This window comes from Elgaria multicarinata, chromosome 3 (assembly GCF_023053635.1).
Source record: "Elgaria multicarinata webbii isolate HBS135686 ecotype San Diego chromosome 3, rElgMul1.1.pri, whole genome shotgun sequence".
Lineage (NCBI taxonomy): Eukaryota > Metazoa > Chordata > Lepidosauria > Squamata > Anguidae > Elgaria > Elgaria multicarinata.
The window spans coordinates 123,183,981-123,201,576 of NC_086173.1; the positions used below are offsets into that span (position 1 = coordinate 123,183,981).

General features: G+C 39.9%; 1 protein-coding gene across 4 annotated transcripts in view; it reads left to right on the plus strand.

Moving 5' to 3' along the window:
• Positions 1 to 17,596, plus strand: part of SRGAP3 (SLIT-ROBO Rho GTPase activating protein 3) — a 215,266-nt gene that overhangs the window by 25,518 nt on the left and 172,152 nt on the right. The window lies entirely within an intron of this gene.

Here is a 17,596-nt window from a genome sequence, read left to right on the forward strand (position 1 = left end):
TCTGCATTGCTGCTCAGTTTTATTCTGGTTGTACTTTTATGTTGTGGTTTATATTGTGTTTTAAATTTATACTTGTACTTTATTGTTTTAATTTTTGCGAACCACCCAGAGAGCTTCAGCTATTGGGCTATTTACCAAAATACAGTAAATCAATAAATCTTGCAAAGTGTATGTTCCATTGCTTCTTCTCCCATCTCCAGTGCGAAGTGTAAAAAGTGTTTTTTTTTCATATTTGAAGATTGCCACCAAAACAGCTCCACTGATCTTCTCTTCTCAGAGCCTTCTCTTCTACATGTATGTGCACATCATAGCACCTGTAAGAAGCAGAGGTGCCAAGCCTGCCCTCAAATATTTTGGGAAGGTCCATACCTCAGTGGTAGAGCATATGCTTTGCATGCAGTCTCTCGCAACTCCAGGTAGGGCAAGAAAGCCTCCCAGTCTAAAATCCTGGAGAACTACTAAGAGCAAACAATACTGGTATCACCAAGTTTTAAAAAGGGATCCAGAGGGAATCTGGGAAATTACAGGCCGGTTAGTTTAATGTCTGTTCAGGTAAATTGGTTGAAAGCATTACTAAAGGCAAAATCAGTAAGCATATAGAAACACATATCCTCCTGAAAAAGAATAAACATGGCTTCCACAAAGGTAAGTCCTGTCTCATTAATCTTTTCGAGTTCTTTGAGAATGTCAATAAGCATGTTGAAAAGAGGGTGATCCTGTGGACATTGTTTGCTCGGACATCCAAAAGGCTTGTGATAAAGTCCCTCACTGAAGATTTGTGATCAAACTTAGCAGTCATGGAATAAGAAGAGAGGTCCTCTTATAGATCAGTAACTGGTTAAATAATAGAAAGTGGAGAGCAGGAATAAATGGTAACTTCTCCCAATGGAGGGAATTAAATAGTGGGGTCTGTATTGAGACCAATTATTTTCAAATTGTTCATAATCGAATTGAGCAGTGAAGTGGCCAAGTTTGCCAATGACACCAAATTATTTGAGGTGGTTAAAACAAAAAGGATCCTCCAAAAGGATCTCTCCAAGCTGGAAGAATGGGTAGATGTAGTTCAATGTAAGCAAGTGTAATGCACGTTGGAACAAAAAATCCCAACTTCAAATACAACCTGATGGGATCTGAGCTGGCAGATACTGACCAAGAAAGAGAACTTGGGATTGTGGTGGACAGCTCGATGAAAATGTCAACCCAGTCTGCAGCCACTGTAAAGAAGGCAAACTCTATGTTAGGCATTATAAGAATGCCTACTTCTTTCTCCACCCGCCCCTTTCTGTTGTCTTGCCACGCCCACTTCACTTTTAAAACTATTACATCTCTCAACAGTTTCCCCTTTTCACTTCATGCCTAGAGTCACTACTGCCTATCTACTGTTCCTCTAACCTAGGGTTGGCATGTCAGTTAATTGACCACCTATTATTTAAGCACAAACAAATATTGTTAAAGATTCTGTCACGACGTAGGTGATAGTTTAGAGTTGTTGCTGTTTTACCCAAGTGGCAAAAGTACAATGCCCTCTAAAGTCTCAAAAGCCCAGAGAACTGAATTAATAAGATGGAGACAGGGGGAAGAGCTTCAGGTATGTACCCGCCCCCATCATGACTGAAAAATATATATGAAAAGCGACTATGGAAATGTGCTCAATTGGCCCAATTTATACAGGTCACAGGATTTCTCTTTTTGTATCACAGAATTAGAACTGCTTTGGTTTACAAATTTCATTATGACGTACACACAGCTGACTATGGTTCCGCTATTTATAAACCAATTGCTAGTTAAAATATCACAACTGTATCCTTAGAGATAGCTCTGCTTCCCAGAGGTATGAAGCGATTTGGTGTCCATAGCAACAGAGTCAATGTCTTCTTTCTATGCAAACACTGCCAGTTGTAGTGAATCATCCTGCAGAGCTCGGATACACCATTAGGCCAAGTGCACTAAAAAGCATGGACCCAAAAACATTAGTATAATTACCTGAAAGCTCCAATGGGAGTGTACATATTCCCTTTCCCCTTATCCCATGAGAAAGAGGAAGTGGGTGTGCTCCCACCTGTGAAAACATACACTCCATGCACATGTGACACCCTGCCCCCCTTTACCTGAGACACCCACAAGCACCCAACAGGACTGTCCACACCAATAGCACCCAGGACCACTTCAGTCCCCCCAGTGCTAATGACATGTTTGAGGGTTTAGGTCTACTGCTGCTCCTGTCTCGCCTCTTCTTTAGGCCCCACAGCCCAGCAACCTAGCCCTCAGTTTCCCATTCCACTGCCACCATTTGTTGTTTTCTCCTCAGACACCTCCACAGACCACACCAGTTGTTTGTAAATATAATTGGAATTTATTAACTCAAGTAAATGCGTGTATAAGCTTAATGGTTTCCTCAGTTCAATTGGTTACAAGATTCAAAGTGTATTGGTTTCTGTCACTTCTTTCTTATAAGGTTCCACTACAGAATACTAAAATCATCCACTTCTCTCATATACCGTATTTCTTCAATTCTAAGACGCACTTTCCCCCCCATATAAACATCTCTAAAGATGGGGTGTGTCTTAGAATCGTGGGTGCGTTTATTATTTCTTAGAATCAAAGCTTTTTTTTATGTTGATGGTACTGAAATTAGCGTGCGTCTTACAATCGATGGTGTCTTAGAATTGAAGAAATACGGTAATCATCCACTTCTCTCTACTCCACTTCTACCTTCACGTAACAGAATTCTAACCCATCTCATAACATTCAAACTCTCCTATGGACTCATCTCACACTGACACTAATACAAACTCATCTCACAGTAACACTTCTCAAACTCCCCTGCTCATACTACACAAACTCATCTCCCCAGACTCATCTCCCAGATTCATCTACCCCCTCCTCTCACTCACTTAACTATATATAAATACATTTCTCTAGCTCCTCCCACTCTTACTCAGCCAATCTGCACTCGTCCACTCCCCAGCCATCCAATCAACATCCAGGCATTCAACTCCCTCTACTAATTGTAAGTACCTTGATGCCTACTTATTTCCTGAACCGTACTCATAATATAAACAATAACTTTGTGTATATATTTACATTTGACACATAAAGCAGCTGAACATCACCGCAACTATGCACATCATGGCTATAACCCAGCATGCTGCATCTACACTACATCTTTCAACTCTTTTTCCTTCCCAGACACAGCTCCCCTCTCCCTGTGCACAGCAAACCACCTTTGTTGCTCTCAAGTTTCAGTAGCATGAGATGTTGTGTGGGCAAACTCCACTAGACAAAAGGCGTCAAAGGCCCTGCTGTCCACCTGCAAAGCCTTAGATCTGCTACAAGGGGCACTTGAGAGTTTGGGTAGCATAACAGTTTTATTTGTACCTTGCTACACAGACCAATGGGCAGTCCAATTTAAAAGATTACAAAAGGTCCTGGAAGTACTGGAGTATAGAAGGCAATAGGGGTCGTGGGTCAAAGAGCTGCTTATCATGTATAGGAGCCACACAACCGTTAGTGCAGCTGAGTTTCCAAGATGAAATTGAGCCAAATTCATTATAGCCATTTCTCGACATTCATGAGTTCTTCATCCATTTGTTATCAAAAGGCAAGCCACTAGTGGTTTTCAGATAAACTGCAATCAATGGATTGTTCCAAGATGAAGCTGAATATTTTCAAGTCTTTTGACAAAATTAAGCCATCCTGTTGTCATCTAGATCATTATATGGGATGGGGAGGGACGTAGCTTACTGGTAGAGCACATGCTTTGCATGCAGAAGGTCCCAGACTCAATCCTGGGGACGGAGCTAAAGCCTGACACCAACTCCTGTACTAAAAAATAATTTAAAAATGCCTCCATCAATTTGTGGGAATAGCTAAATCCTGTCAAAGAACGGGCATGGAAGAATGTCTGTGTCACTAAGTCTGGAATTCCTCTGCCTGGATTCAGAAATGCATGATTTGGTAATGGCACTGCACTGACTTTTCCAAACCTTTGCAGCCAGTCACACTCCATTGTCCACTTGCATCAGAGATTCCTCTCTGCAGACGCATTACTGGAAGAGGGAAAGCTTTAGTGCTGTGGCTGCAAAATACAGTCAGTGTAAAGATGGGAGGGAAGAGAAAAAAGAAAAGGGACAGGTAGACTGAGATCTAGGGTGCACAGAGGTGCATCACTGCTGTGGTGCAGAAAGAAGAGAGCATGCTAAGTGTTGCTGAGACAAAGAGAATTATGGAGTGCAGGAACCTGTGGAATAGGGGAAACGGGACAGCCACTACCTAAGTGGGGTGGAGAGAAATAAGAGAGTACTATGGAGCAGTGAGTGGGAATAATAATAATAATAATAATAATAATAATAATAATAATAATAATTTCTTACCTGCCTCTCCCTTTGTATCAAGGCAGGGAACAACATTAGTACAACAAATCAATACATCTTAAAAAAAATTCATTTCACATTCATCTGGGTAGGCCTGTTGGAAGAGATCAGTCTTTATATTCAGAAAGACTGTTGAGTTGGCGAATCTCTCCTGGTAGGCCATTCCACAATCTGCGAGCAGCAGAAGAAAAGGTCCTCTGGGTAACAGTTGTCAATCTAGTTTTGTCTGGCTGAAGTAAATTCTTCCCAAAGGAACTGAGTGTGTGGGGCGGATTGTACAGGAGAAGGCAATCCCGCAGGTAACCTGGACCCAAACCATGTATAGCTTTAAAGGTAATAACCAACACGTTATACTTGACCTGTAAACTAATTGTTACCCAGTGAAGTGATTTTAAAATTGGTGTAATATGATCACCCCTAGGTGTACTGGTGACCAACCTGGCTGCCATATTTTGAACTAGTTGAAGTTTCTGGACTAGGCACAAAGGTATCCTATGTAGAGCCCATTGCAGAAGTTGAGCCTCGACCAGTGCGTGCTCTACCGTCTTTAGGTCTTCCAACTCTAGGAAGGGGTGCAGCTGGCATATCAGCTGAAGTTGATAGTAGGCACTCCTGGCTGTTGCAACTATCTGGGCTGTCCTTTGGAGTGACACATCCAGGAGCACCCCCACGCTATGAATGCAGTCTTTCAGGGGGAGTGTAACCCCATCCAGAACTGGTTGACAAATCTCCAAACCCAGGTTGGGGCCTTTGACAGTAAGCACCTTCATCTTGTCTGGATTCAGCTTCTTTTTCCTCATCTAGACCATTACCGCCTCCAAGCATTCATTCAGAAGAGACACACTATCCTTAGCTGATGCTGTTGTCAAAGGCATAGAGAAGTATATTTGGGTGTCATTGGCATACTGATAGCACCCCGCTCCATGCCTCCAGATGATCTATCCCAGCGGTTTCATGTAGATATCAAACAGCATTGGGGATAGGATGGCGACTTGTGGTACGCTATACAACAGCTCCTTCTTTGAGGAGCAACTACCCCCAAGCATCACCATCTGGAACCTCCCCGAGAGATAGGACCAGAACCACTTGAAGCACCCTGCCCCTGATTCCCAAACGTTCCAGAAGGATACCATGGTCGATGACATCAAAAGCTGCTTCCCCTGTCAATACTCAAGCGTAGATAATCCACTAAGGTGACCATAGCTGTCTCAACTCTGTATCCTGCCCTGAAGCTGGTTTGAAATGGGTCTAGAAAATCTGTATCATCCAAAACTGCTTCGAGTTGGAAGGCAACTTCTTTAAAAGTTCTGGCTTACCATGACCGAACCAGTCTGTTCGATTGCTCCCACCAAGAACAAACCCTGGCTTATGATTCTGAGTTGTCAGGAAAAGAAGACAAGCCAGAGTTCCCAGTACAAACTTCACTGTAAGCAAACCACAGACAGAGAGACCCTGGCTTGTTAGGACACTCCCGCCTGAGGAGGAGCCAAGCAGCAGTGATGGAACAGCATACACCAGCACTCTGGCATGCTCACAGTGCACCAAAATATTTCAAAAGTCAGGGTTACCATGACATGTGAACTGGGCTACTGCGTCCTTCGTATAGCCTCCTTGGTGGTAAAATAAGTATGTATTTGTTGACTTAGGACTGTTACTTTAAAAAGCCAAAACATTTATACTCCGCCTTTTTATAAAATGGCCAAGGTAGCTAACAATGTATAAAACTTATAAAATAATAATATGTAAGAACAGAACAGCAGATAAAAATATATATCAAGGAGCTTAAAAACAGAAATATTACAACAGTTACCCTAACCTTTCTGCAAAAGGCAAGTCAAAGAAAGTAAAACCCAATTTTATGCAAACAAGGGGAACAATGTGTATTTCAAATGCCCAGAATCATTTTGCTATAGAAGTGTCCAAATGTTTTAGATAACCTCAGGGCTTCTTTGGAAAAACTGTTATTACTTGTCCTGTCACTGCATTTTTCTGAGGCCCAAAAGATCTCAAAAGGGATAACAGTGTATTTTTAAAACTTAAGGTGTATTCCAAAATATGTAAAGTCTAGTTACACGTGGACTGTTGTATTATTTATTTATTTATTCAATTTATAAGTTGCCGTATAGCTGAAGTTCTTTGGGCAATGTACATAATAAAAACAAAACCAGTAAAACCAATGATGCATATGGAGTGATTGCAGAGATGTAATAGAGTACCTGCAAACTCACACAATAAAGAAGATGCTTCATGTGTTTCAGAGTAGGGCTTGGTTGCAATCAATGTGCTTTTCTGACAGCTTTGCAAAGCTTAAGCAGGTGTTTCTGTGGACCCACAACCTAAGATCAATGGACTACCATTTTGGTAATGGACTTCATAGCATTGATGATTGGCATTTTCTACTTAAGCTTAATACTAGCTGCATGATTCACTTCAACCTGACTGGACAACTGAAATGTCATAAAGTGGAAGGAAGCAAATTACGAACACTCATACTTGCAGAGGAGTTGTACATGTCGAGGTGATTATGGTCATGAACTATATCATTCTCTCTCTCCTGTTTTCTCTGTGGAATATGGAAATAGCTTCTGTTTTCAGCGCTGGGGAGAAATATGAGTCAATGAACGTGAAATCTGAGGGCAAAAATGATGTGTGGGCCACCTTTAATTCATTGTGGCTCTAATTAACCTTCCTTAGCATCCTAAAAAAGCCTGACTTGTTTACTCCTTATTCCTTCTGCCCAACAAATATCTGTGGGCTAAAATCAAGACTCCTCCTTCAGGTAAAGTAAAAGTTGAATCTCCTGAATTGCAGTTCAGTGTCTTAACAGATGAACAGCAAGAACATTTCCATCAATCACTTCATTCTAAGTGGATATTTTACAACACCCAATAAATTTGATTAATTATTGAATATTGAGCAAACACAATATTGCATAACCAAGTGTACAATATTTCTGTAATCCAATAAACAAAAACTCTTTTGTTTTAACATGTGTTAAGGCATTTCTATGTTCACTTAACAGCTGTGTTATTGGTTCTTTTGGCACAGCATTGCCACTACAGGACCACATTTGACAATTTGGGCATTCTGCAGTAAAAAATGTTGGGTGGGATAGAAGGGGGTGCAACAGTGTCTCGTGGGGGCGGTGGGCCACCCAGGTTTAAACCATCACTCCAGGTTGAAGTGTGTAGAAGTGGCTCTAGTCCTTTCTCTGAAAGAAAGCATTTAAACATGTGTGGTATTCCACTTAATTTGACTGTGACACTGTTCTGTGTGATGCACTTACGGTGGGCGTCCCTGAGTTCAGGAACACCTAATCCTGGAAGGCTTTGAAATTTTATATATCTGAACTGTCATTCAATGTGCTTCACCAAATGTTTAATTTTACCAAAACCATTCCATGTCTCCAATTTATAATCCAAATTTGTTAATCTTTTCTCAGTATTGCTTGCTTAAATTGCCTCTTGCCCTATAAAATGTTCCCTGTAACTATGGTCACAGCTTTCCCTCCATCTTTGTTCATGCTACAGAAACCCCCTTAGCAGAAAGTATATCAAGAACAAGATCTGTTAGCATTAGTAAGACTAGTGTTTTGTCCTATTTGCATTGATTAGCATGTACTAATTATTCATAGCGATAATTACCCTTTACCAATTCACATTAATTTAGATTGCTTTTGAAAAGCAATCAAGGGGTACATAGAGCGATCGTACATCAAAGTGAACAAAGATACAGCACATAAGAAATGGGTTGCAGTTTAATGTAACAAACCATGTCAAATAACAGCCAGGTTTCTTTCTCGACTTGTAATTATTTGAACTCAATCTGATGCATCATACCCAAGCCTATCAGTCACATGTGTTCCATCTCAAAGCCCATTCATGCCATTATCTTGGAATAATGAGGAGAAATGTCGTCTTGCCTGAGCAGTTATGAAGATGGGCACAGTGAAATGATGGCAGTTGAGGTGTGTGTTGTGTTCCCCCTCTCCTTTCTTTTCTTTTCTTTCTTTCTTTCTTTCTTTCTTTCTTTCTTTCTTTCTTTCTTTCTTCTGTTTTAACAACAACAACAACAACTGTTCTTCCTGTTTAGTGTGTTCATATAAATATGCCTATATTCAGGCACGTACATACAATATCCTAGAGCACTGGAATAAAAGCATAAAGTACTCCTTCAATCAAATAGTGATCTTGTGCTAGCTGCTAATTAGCCCAAGATGTGTATATTTGAGGTTTTGAAAATCTATTTTAAATCTATTTTAGTGCTGATTAAGTGAGTCAGAGTCACTGCTTGCTTGCATGAACCATTCAGCCAAGCTTTTAGCAACCTGGACTTTCCAAATTATTTGGCTTCCCATGCCCATCAGCCCCTTCTAGCATGGCTAATGGTTGTAGTCCAAAACAGCTGGAGGGTTCCAGATTGGGGAAGGCTGATTTAGTGGGACTTTTCCTGAACCAGACCTTAGTAGAGCTCAGACTTGCCATTCGTCTTCCATGCCATGGCTCAGCTATGGAACCTACGAAGAAAATCATAAAAGAGCACAACTTTCCCTCTATTGAGAACCTGCGGTTCACCCACACTCGCTTGGGTCAGAGGTGGAGTTACAGGGTGGAAAGTGTGTCTTCCAGAAAGGATTTGTCTCATAGCACTGTGCTCTCACTTCTGGATTGCTAGAATGGCCAACCCTTATAGTTTTTAAATAACCAAAAGTTCCATCAAATGAGTTTTACTCCTATTTTTAAGCCTGAACATGAGGAGCAGTGGCACAAGCTCTTGGAAGGAGGGATCAGCAATAAGCTGTTTGAGTTGAAATTTGCATTTTATATTGTGGTTGAGTGCGCTACTTTAGAACCAAAGGAAGGAAGCTGTCTTGGCTTGGGCATGGAGCCCTTTCTGAGCAGTATCTCTTATGGGGGAAGGCCCCATCCATTTGCATACCTTGTAGCATTCCCTTCACTGTTAAACATGATTTGCTGAAGTGTCCATGTTCTCAAATGTGCGGCAATGATTCTCAAGTGTTTGTTTTTTTACTTAACAGTAGACTTATTGAAATGAATGGGACTTAGGAAAAGGCAACAAACTGAAGTCCCATTCATTTCTATGGGTCTACTCTAAGTAGGGCCAACATTGGATACAAACCTCAGTTAGTTACCTGCTCCCAACAGTGCTGATCTATAACCTTTATTCAGGTCTCTGAGCTCTGGCCATCCTCTTTAAGAAGGTATTGAATGATTTGGATCACATTGTTGACAAAAGATTTCTCTTGAATTGCAATAAGATCAGTGTGTGGTACATGTTGCCCTAACTGCCTCCTTGCGGGAACTCTGAAAGTCAGCATGAGGTCAGGAACAGTCTCCCATCCCTTGGTATGTGTATTTTGGGATGGGTGTCTAGTGGTTCAGGAACCTGGCAATCACAAATATTCTCACTCTTGGACTTTTCTATCTGAATAGGCACCAATCTAAGCAAAGTAGCAAAACTATACAAATGGAAGCTTAGTTACAAATATTGTGTGCGTGACCATTTCCCCCCAGTCCCTGGAAACCGCTTATCAAGATGGGTGAATTTGTGATTCTCTTCCTGCGTATGAGCAGAAAAACATTCTGCTTGTACAGTGGAATAATTGGATCCAAGCCAGAGAGCTGTGTTATGTCCCCCCACCCCACCCCCATTTAAGATTTCTATCCCGAGGTTGAACTCGGCTGAGATAATTGCCAGAAAGTTAAATGGAATGAGATGGAAGCAACAAAACCCCCAAACATAAATGCTGGATGAATAGCCTTAGGAAAAGGGCAACGATCCAATTGAGCAAGCTTATGATTAAGTCAGAAATGACAGTGTAAGCAATAAAAGAGTTTCGGAACAATAATATTCACTGCAGTGGCCATGATCACATCAAAAAAGGAGAGGAACAGAAAGATGAGACTTTATTGTGAGAACATTTAAAAAGAAAAAAGCCTGGATTGACTTTGTTGAGCAAAATCCATATGTCCCCCCACTTTTTCTTAAAGAAAGTAAAAAAAAAAAAAATTCTGAAAGACTGTCATCAAAGTTTGATCAGCTGGGGCCAATACAGGAAAACAATCATGTTTTGAAGCATCGTCCAGTGTTGACCATTTTCAGAAACTGCTAATTAACTTTTATTGTGGCTATATCTAAAGATAAATGGGTCTCTTGTATCATATAAATGCCACAGGGTTGTTCCAGATCTAGTTTTCCTAATTAATTTTACTGGACTTGATGAGATTTCAAGTAAATGAATTTAAGATTCCCATTTAAAGATAGCTTGTAAGCTCCAGTGATTTTTATTTTTAAAACACGCAGAGAAATGTTCAATTCAATCACTTTGGTTTTAGATGACGTGGTATGTCATTGGATACAGATCAGATGTGTTGCTAATTGGCTCAGCATATCCTCATGTTGTGAAGATAACTGCGACACTGAAGACATTTGGTTTTATTAATTACCGACTTCCTTAAATAGCTTGGTCCCTTAACTTCCCATTTTGTGTAGGGTTTTTTTGTGCTGTCAAAACTGATGAAAATAATTCTTGCAATATGTGTCCTTTAGCAGGAAGTCTGTTTCTAATTTCTCCCCATACTGGATTTAAAAATACAGAGTCTGATTTGCTGTGTGACAGTCATAATGACTAGCAATGCCCAATAGCACAGATTTTATTCATTTCAAATGGGTGAGCTGCATGGCAGCTAGTGCCATAATATACACTAGTAGGACTTGCCAGGATTACAGCTGTAATGTCTATATACCTGAGGGCTGATGCACCCATGACCCTCTTAATGAACAATACATGTTCAAGTCCCTATCTGCCTGTTTTGGAATCCGGAAGAAAGGCTCTGGAGGAGCAATGCCCTACATAGGTGCTCATCTTTAGCAGCTACTCCAACTAGTTTTCTAAGACAAAGGCAACAATATGTCAAGTACTACAGCAGCGTCCCCTTTCCACAGACAGAGCAACAGTAGAGGTAATATATGTGGCACCTACCAAAGTTAAAGACCTTCTTTCCTTGTACATCTTAAGAAATTCTCTCTCTGTGTAGCATGACAAACAGGTCTTTGACTGAATGCATGCTGCTTTAGTGATATGGTAATTATACTGGTTTCTCTTGAGGATTTTTACATGTGTTACTTCTTGGCGTGGTTGGGAAGCGATCATAGGGAAGTAACTAATAAGGCCAGATGAGTGAGATGCTTATAAAATGGTAGCTGCAGAAGCAACTTAAACTTATTTATGAAAGGGGTCTTTTATACTCAGCAGCCCTCTAAAATCTTGGACGCAGATAACAGGAGATGCCAGGGACTGAAGTGGGACCTTGTTGCCATAGTTTGACAGGCACCAGAGTCTTGAATAGTTCAGGAAATTAGATTGGGATATATTTTTGAATTTTAAAGCAAATGGTGGTTGTTTCCATTATTGGGAAAAGAACAGCAAGAAAAATCTGGTCTTTGTTCAGAAGTCCTCTTCTCCAATCTTTGAAATCATGGCTTGGAAAATTGAGGACAAGCTTTTTGTGAAGGTGCTCCTTTCTACCATGTAGCGATTGCTCAAACCACAGTGTGCCAGGTTGGGTGCCATAGAATTACTGACTTTGGATAAACCAGCATGAGACTGATAGTCAACAAGTACCGTAAGGAAAAGTTGAAAAGGAGTGGGAGGAGCCATAGCTCAGTGGTAGAGCATCTGCTTTGCATGCAGAAGGTCCCAGGCCTTTCCAGGTAGGGCTGTGAAATACTCCTGCCTGAAACCCTGCAGAGCTGTTGCCAGTCAGTGCCAACAATATTGGGTTAGATGGGCCAATGGTCTAACTCAGTATAAGGCAGCTTCCTATGTTCAATTAAGCAGACTGTATGGAGGAGGGAAGGAAGTACACATGTGCATGACTCATTCCCAGTTCCCTAAGCCAGATGGGAGAACGTGATGCCTGAATGCAACCTGTAATAATAGAAATCAACAAATATGAGTGGATCTGAAAGGAATAGGAAAATCATTTAAGAGATGGATAATGGCATATCACAGAACTTTTGAGTGAGTGGCGTAATGTTGGCAAAAGAAATTGATATGCAGGATTCAAGGCCCTCAAAATAGGAACTTTCTGAAAATGATGACTCTTCTTCCCCTTCCCAATAACACTGCCATTAAATATGCTGGTCAGGCACTAAGATGTCAGCATCTCATTACATGAAACGCAATGGACATTGGCAACAGCAATGAATGCCTAGTGGGCTCCATCTGGACTTTATTATGATATCTTAAAAGATGTCTCCTTCCAATCCTTCTTCATTAACATCCCATTAACAACCCACTTGGTAGTGGTTATAGGAAATAATTTCCAGAGTGGATAATGTCCTAGTTATGTGTAATATAAAACAATTGCATGAAAGGAAAAGTCAGCAAGATTAGAAGGGAGGAAGGGAAATTCTGCAGGAATTATTGCAAAGGGTATGAATGATAGCCATTGACTAATCTGATGTTGGTTCTAAGTGCCCCAAATCTGTTTGTTGCAATGGGATTGCATTGCTTTCTTGAAGGTGATTCCAACTCAGCACTGTAGGTTTCAACTGGGAATTTTAATTTATCCTGGCTGGTGCAAAATGGTGTGAAAACCTCAGTTCACCCATGTCATAGGAAACTAGGTAGCTGCCTTATATTGGCTGGGTTCAAACAGCATGACAACGCAGACTCAAGGTTGAACTATGGGTGGTTGTATTGTGTGAACCCGGCCACGCTAACAAATCATGGTATGTTAACCATAAACTACCCATAGTCACAACCCAACAACAAATCATTGGTTCTCTTCATGGGTTGTTTGTGATTAAAAAACCACGGTTTGTTAGCATGGCTGGGTTCATACAACACAAAGACCCATGGTTCAAAAACAACCCACGGTTCAACAACAACACACATTCAAGCCATGCTGAAGCTTGAGTATGGCTTGTCATGTTGTGTGAGCCAGACCATTGCTCCACCTAGCCCATTATTGTCAACACTGAGTGGCAACGGCTGTCCAGAGTTTTTCCTGCCTTACCTGGAGATGCTAGAGATTGAACCTGGGATCTTCTGCATGCAAAGCTGAAATAAGTACAATAAATAAATGGACATTCTGAAGGAATTATTTTTGATTTTATGAGGCGATATAGACTACTTGAAGTAGACTATTTGCCATGGTATAAATAAATTCAGATAAGAGAATACCATAAGAAGTTAAGACAAAATGGGTTTTATTCAAGGGATTATATATTTTCAAAAATTGTATACCTTTTGAGAGGGAGAAAAGATTTAATGTCTAAATTATTTAAAGTACTACATTTTTCTGCAAAGACTATATGGTCATCTATATATAGGAAAGTGTCATGATTTTTCATTTTTTCTGATATAACTGAAAAATTCTATAAAGTTTTGTCTAGATAGTACATGATGTCAGAGAGGTTCCATAGGATAAATAGAAATTTCGAAAATGCTGGAAGTGGTGGGACAGAATTGGAAATTATTTCCCTCTCTGGTGGCTCTGTAACAAAGCAAAATAATATTGTTTCCAGATCTTGCTTACTTTGTCAACAAAAACACGCAAAAAAGTGCCTATACAGCAAAGGAAAATAACGTCATAAGAACCTAAGAAGTGCCGTGCTGGATCAGACCAAGGGTCCATCTAGTCCAGCACTCTGTTCACACAGTGACAAACCAGCCATCGGCCAGGGATGAACAAGCAGGACATGGTGCAACAGCACTATCCCACCCATGTTCCCCAGCAACTGGTGCACACAGGCTTACTGCCTCAAATACTGCAGATAGCACACAACCATCAGGGCTAGTAGCCATTGATAGCCTTCGCCTCCAGGAATTTATCCACCCCCCCCCCTTTTAAAGCCATCCAGATTGGTGGCCATCAGTACATCTTGTGGTAGTGAGTTCCATAATTTAACTATGCGCTGTGTGAAGAAGTACTTCCTTTTATTTGTCCTGGATCTACCACCAATCGTATATGACAATATTCTGTAGAATTATGCAGAATATTGGAAGAAGATTCAAATTCCAGCAATAACAGAATGGGAGATAAAATGTGTGAATATGCAACAATGGATTACAAGTGTTTTTAATGTGTTAAAGGTAAGCAAAGACTCAACAGGTTTGTCTGGTTGTCATAAGTACTTTTTGATTTTAATATTTAAGAATATACATGATATAGCATGCATCTATAGTGTAACTTTTTTTTACTTTATCTCTAGTACAATATGAAATTAAGTATTGTATGATATTTTAAACATCAAATAATATATATATCTCCTTTAAATAAGAGACCAAATCTTCAGGAGTAGGCATTTAATACTATGACAGGTAGGAAACTGAGTTAAACTGACTCACTAGATGTATTGGAAATTCTCCTAAAATACATCTTACTATAGCATTCCAAGTGTACTAAGCAGTTACCATCTTCTTCATATTCACAATTGAAGTAACCATCCAAATTGTGTTGTTCCCATTGTGTCAGATGGAGAACTGAGGAATCATTTAAAATGTGGAAGCCCCCTACATGGAAGCCACTGAAAATAACTTGCACGTTTCAGTTCTCAGCACATCAACAGTAATATCTTAAAGCAGCCTTTACCTGTTCTATTCTAATGGTGTGGACATTCTCCACACTGGCTCTTTACAGTCTTGACAGGTTGCCGATGACAAGAATATCTTGGTAATTAATTCAAACTCAGTAAAAGCAAGCTTGCAGGTTTTGGAGCCATTGTAATCACTGTACACAAGCAATTTCCAATATCCTCCATGCCCAAGGAAATGTGACTTGGACACTGTCAATCAACAAATCCAGGGTTGAGATGGGATTAAAAACTCTACTTTCCATGGAGTTGGTTTGTTGTTCTGTTTGATGGGTTGTATTAATCTTAAGTATTTGAAATCTCCCCTTGTTGTCCATGTTGAACCTTAAAGGAGAAGATAAATATGAAAATTCTGGTAGGTCTGTTTTTAACAAAATTATGTAGCCAAGCATTTCTTCTGCATAAATGAAATTTAAAAACAGCCCACAAATGACCGGTAGAGCTTTATAATTAGATCATTGTATTTTGTCTAATAGTTTTGTAGGTGAACTAGGAACTGGTAATCATAGAAATTCAAAATATCAAACTACTTTGGTGAGTCCATAATTAATTTTGGTTTTGCTGTACAATTCCCTCTCTCTCTATTTCTGATATCCTCCAAATAACATAGACATTGAGCTGCAAGTATTGGTTGAGGTATACCTCCTGTGCTGGGAATCCCTGAGCAGACACTAGTTTGAAGAATCTTTTCATATGGTGAAGTGGTGCACAGAGGGCAAGAGTACATTGAAAAATTCTAGTTATGTGCAAGAGGAAAATTCTAGACTGCATAATAAAGTGGCTTAACTAGATTTACTTATCAAGATGATAGATAAGGAAATGCAAGGAAATAAATATGTATAAGCCAGGAATAGATTTTTTAAAAAATTGGCATCGGACAATACTGATTCAGCAAAGAAGAGATTCAAACATTGTAGCTGATGTGGCAGATATAATATGGATACAACTAAAGGGCACTGAAGTCAGCTGTGCAATTCTTGGCTGTCACTTCAGTCCTCCAGCTAAGGAGAAATGTCTTTTCTTCTTCTTTTTTTTTTGAGATGGGGGAGCAATTAGCTTTAACAAAGATGGAAAGAACTGAAACAATGGGCCTAATGAATTGTCTTGGAAAAGAGTCTACCATTCACTCATCTAGAGCATTTTGTATTACTTGCAACTCATTGGCTTATGTTGTATTTTGGCTTGCCCTTCATAAGCCACATTAGCCTCAATTGTCTCATTCTACCTCTCTTTCCACCTTCCACTTTATAATACCCTGTAACGTCCATTTCTTGTTGCATTCTGCTACTGCATAATTCAGAACAGAGGCCTAACTGAGCATAAGCTCAGTTAAATTCAACAGATCATGCTGGCTGGGGAATGCTGGGAGTTGTAGGACTTTTTTTCTGACTAAACATGCAAAGGATTACACCCTAATTTATGTAACCATCTATGCTTTTCAGGTTCATATTTTAGTTGTTGTCTTTCCAGGTTGTGGATCTTCATATCCGCTAAAACTTTGGGTACAATCTAATGTCTGCATCTAAATGGAGTACTCCATGTTAATTTTTATTGTGAACCTCTGTTGCTTGGGAATGGTTGTATATCTATAATTTATTACATTTATATACTGCCCCATAGCCGAAGCTCTCTGGGTGGTTTACAAAGATATCTATCTATCTATCTGTGGTCATGTGGTCTAATAAAACACTTAAACTCTTATAGGTTTTCCTCAAATATTCTCAGTTATATCTGTGTAACTCAAAGTAAAATTCATTTTATTATACAGTGACTGTGAAGATACTAATCATATGGTAAGGAAGATTCTAAGATGATGGAGTACTGCTGGATTATAGAAGAACCTATTCTTGAGTAATTTTTTATCCTTTTAGTGAGGTGTGAAAGAAAGATCCAGTGGTATGAAACAGGAATGACAAGTTGGATTGGGCTGTATGTCAATCTTACTGAGTGCAATAGTGCTTATTTCTAATTATGTGTATGTAGAATTGTAGTGTTAAGCTTTATCCGCTGTAGAGCTGGACATCCTGTGTTCTGGTTCCATTTCAGTTCAAGTGGAGCCTGTCGCTTTTGTTCAGGCCTATCAAATCCAGTTCCCATTGTTTCATCCACACATTAAGACCTCTTGGCTCCATCTATCTAGCTGGGTGTGGAATAGGTAGCATTTCAGATAAATCTACCTTGGAGACCCCAGATTACGATTTCCTAGCAACCCAAATTTTGCTTGCAGAACTGTGCAAGTACATTTCCCCATGCCATTGATGCTGACATGCAGTCATTTATGGAGTCCTTCCCAAGGAGAAATTGACTTCTTCACAGTACAGTTTCTCCACCTAGTAAAGCAGGAACAGCGCTCAAGTGGGCACATCCTTATTGTTGCCTTTTATTCTCAGGGCTTACTTAGTTGGTTAGTACTACAGCTTTGATGACAAAGGTATGCCTGACTGGTATTGCTGAGTTTTTGTTTTTCTCATGAGGTAGGATGATAACAAGTTCTATATTCTTTCTTTTTTGAGGGTTTTGTAATGAATGTTACTTTCTAACTATTTTTGGTCATTGAATTTTCTCCAGTTTTATAAGTAAGATATGTGCAAACAAGATGA